This window comes from Silene latifolia, chromosome 7, assembly GCF_048544455.1.
Source record: "Silene latifolia isolate original U9 population chromosome 7, ASM4854445v1, whole genome shotgun sequence".
NCBI classification, from domain to species: domain Eukaryota; kingdom Viridiplantae; phylum Streptophyta; class Magnoliopsida; order Caryophyllales; family Caryophyllaceae; genus Silene; species Silene latifolia.
Window position 1 is genome coordinate 74,354,958 of NC_133532.1, and position 4,242 is coordinate 74,359,199.

Below are 4,242 nucleotides of genomic sequence, written 5' to 3' on the forward strand. Positions count from 1 at the left end.
TCAACTAGTCGCGTGCACTCGATTCGTCAAAAATAACATTTAAATCAATTAAAACGAAGGTAAACCTCACGTGGTCAGTCGATCGACCAGGCATGGCGGTCGATCGACCAACACGCGAATCAGGCCGTGTTCATTATATTGCCGCCTACAATACAATTCCCCTACATCCTAGCACGAATAAATAAGCTACTCATACTGAAATTAAAGGGAACAATAATATTAAGGATTAAAGCTACGGAATTCATGCTTAAAACGGTAAAATAAACAATTAACAAAAGATGGCAATTCGGCTTGGGAACCGATCTAGCAATTCGATAACTATGAACGAAAGTAACAGAATAAAACCAGAGAGTACCGTGTGAATTGCGAAGGAAAAGAACAAAGCCGAATGACAAAGCAAATTGTATTCAATACCGAAAGTAATCTCGAACCCTAAATATTTCTAAAAAACTATATGTAAAACTTTATGTAAAATCTGAATAAAAACTGGATGATTGTATCTGTCGAACTAGGTTACGTTATATAGAAAGTATACGTAACATAATTCCTAAAATCTAAACATAATGGGCTTCCAGTTCCTCGATCTTTTAATTCTCATCTGAAGCAGCGATATGGTCGATCGACTGAGCATCTCGGTCGATCGACTGACTAGCAGTGTACAGTAGCTTCTGGAACCCGATAGTTGGTCGATCGACTGAAGGTAGTGGTCGATCGACTGCTTTCGCTGCTACTTGACTTTCATAATCTCGTGGATTTGTCTTTTGGGCCTTGGATTGCGCACCAAGCTCGTTCCTTAAGCGAATACTTCACGTCAAATGCAATGCAGGATACTCGGGGACGGATTTAGCTCGATTTCCGCTGGATTCTTCACATTTCTGCAATAATGTACAAAAATACGGAAGTAGACGGAAATAGGGAGAAATGTAGCATGAACTACATGAATGAGCTCTGAAATGCGTGTAAAATGGGATGTAAAACATCATATGAAAGACACGCATCAGTAAATATCATAACGTAAATAAAAGACCTATTATAATTGATTACATATTTTAACTCAAAATCAAAGGAAGCTACAACTGATAAAACAACTACGGTGATACTATCCATGCCAAGACTCAGTGATAGACTCGTCCCTCCAAGGCACCCAGCTAAGCTCCACATATCAACCCCTATTAAGACTGACTGCTCACCATAATGGATCACGGCAGACACATAATAAGAAGAAACAACACCACACAAAGTAAGTAACTAAAGAACAACAAACAACACAAGATACAACATACACAACGCCATCTCCAACTCCAATCAACCATCAATATCTGACTAACCCAAAGGTAAAGTCCTGCCAGAATATCCATCGCAATAGATATTCCACACTGCCAGTGGGGGACCGCAGCCTTTCCCACCTAAGCCCCGCTCATCTCCATCGAGTGAATAACCCATGTCCATTAATGTGCACATCCCCCTTGTGGCGGGAACCACAAGGGGCGAATCAAGGGCATGGAGCCATTCCCTAGATGACTCCACTCAGCCAGGGACGCACCCCGTACACAAACACAACATATCTATCACACAATAACAACACTATATATCACACAAGACAATCAATCAACAGTACTGAGTAGGAAAATCTACCTTTAGCAATCAGCATCAACACCGCATATATCCGTACGAAGACACCGTAACCCCCATAGACACCTATCATAACAGTAGGGAAAACTCTATTACTAACAACCATAACCACAAACAAAGCTAAGTTTGATGATGATGATGACTTACCTATACTCGGCATTCCGGCGACAACACCGCTACCCGACTCAAGTATCCATCCCCATGGTGTCTCCAAGTGAAAAAGAATCTCAAGGGTTGAAGGGGGGTGAAGGAGAGAAGTGTCGTCAATTAGGTTTAGGAATAAAAGAAATGAAAAACTGATTTGGGGTTTACGACTTCACGATATGTAACTTACCACTGAAACCGCCATACTCGATCGAGTATGTGACTTACTCGATCGAGTCCATAGGCTACTCGATCGAGTAGCCTACACTAGATCGAGTTCTCCACGTATAAAGGTCACCAAGTGCTAAGTTTGTCTGTATGAAAGGTTCCCAATTATCTACCATATGTCTAAGGTCAATCCACTACTAGTCAACGAGTCCCAAACGGGGCGGGTATTACAGTCTTCTCCCCTTAAAAACAACTTCGTCCCCAAAGTTCAACTCATCATCTCCCACAACCAAAGGTGTATGCTAAGTCAAGACAACTACACAACATAACCTGACGAGTACTGTTATAGCCTTACCCAACGTACCACTCACTTCCCATGCCGACTAATCATCATCATCTACTTTCACGAATATGACCATCACTTTCTTTTTACCGAACAAACTTACGCCATACGACGTCATACATCATATACACCATATACATTCGACGCAAACAACCTACTTACTCGACCAACATTTAAGCCATTAAACATCCATTAAATATCCAATGCATAAATTACCAACTACATTACTCAATGTCCGTTTAAATCATTCACATAACAATTATATTACTTAACAAATATTTAAATTACTTGAGTAACAATTAAATCATACATTAGAAATAACAAATAAATTACCAACGAAGTACTTAAAAGACGACATTTAAGGCATTTTTCACACGCGACATTACTATTCCCCTCTTAAAAGGAACTTCGTCCCCGAAGTTCACCCACAAGACGAGATATAATGTTACAAGAAAATGAAAACTATCACTTAATCTTGACATTACGAGACGAACCAACACATGATGAAACCAACAATTAAGATCTAACCCTCTTTGACATTACTTGTATAACATGTATTCATGTGGGTACATCTAATGAAAATAACACACAAAATGCTTAAAGTATGCGCAGCGATATCAAGTCAATATATGTGAAAATTAAAATAACTATTTATGTGACATTATGAAAACATGATTACTTGACATAACTATCTTAAAACTATTACCAACAATTATATATGCTTAACAACCGTTTAGAATGATACTTAAGGAAATTATCAACCACATAGGATGAAAACTAGTGTATACCGTCTTGATATCACATGTATTGTAATATGAAGCATAAGAACGTGACTAATAGCCATGAGAACGATATATAGTATCAACAAAGTACTCCCATGATGTCAAATAACGCAAGAAAAAGGATTACAAACACAAACAAGGGCACTCGATCGAGTTAGAGTTACTCGATCGAGTTCAGGTCAGGCTACTCGATCGAGTTAAGCGTACTCGATCTAGTATGTATAGATCAAAATTGTCCTTAAATGTCATACGCAGGTACTCGATCGAGTTGAGGGCACTCGATTGAGTAACTTTAGGTCAGAATGCCTTCAAATGCGACATTAAGCAAAGAAAATATATCAATCTCCGGGCTTTCATTCCCGACATCACATACCTACATAAGAAGTTTATAAAATCCAAAAAATACGGCCTTATGGCCAAATAAAAACCGAGATAAATCCAAGTATGATCAAAACAAATGTTACAAATAACCACAAGTCCGCTAAAACAACACAACCAAGAAAATCACTCGAGGTCGCCTCTTCGATCCTCCTCATTCTCCTCCCGCTCCCGAGGTGCCAGCTCCCGACGTGCCTCCTCCGGTAGTAGCTCCCGTGCCAGGGTCTCCTCCCGCTCTCCATGGTGCAAGGCACCCATAGGGGTAGCTCGTGGGATCTCCCCATGTACCCGGGTCAACTCCATAGGAAGAAAAAACGCCACTATCATTCCTCACGCCTCGCCACCAAACCGGATGGGCCAAGTTGGTCCCAATACCCTGCACATAGGCCATCTCATGGAGGTTCCGAAGCACCAAGGCGTTGGACACCCTCTCTGTAAGCTCGCTGATCTGCATCTGAGGGCTGAAGGAAGACGCGTAGCTAGCATACTGATACTGGGGCGGTCCGGGTTGCACAGGCTTGGACTCTCCAACCATCTCTCTCACTCTCCTGGGGCCTCTCTTCACCCTGGGTACTTGGTCCTCTGCCGTAGCATGGTCTACCCCGACCGGCTCGGACATCTCCTCTAGAAGGTCGTCTAAGATCAGGTAGGTATGCTCTAGGAGGTCACTCTCAGCCAATGGCTCCGTCACTGGAAGATGGTCCGGGTCAGACACTCTCATCCAACTCCTACCTCTCACCCTCCAAGCTAACCCACCATCACCCAACACTCTCAACCACTTCTGAGAGATAAAGT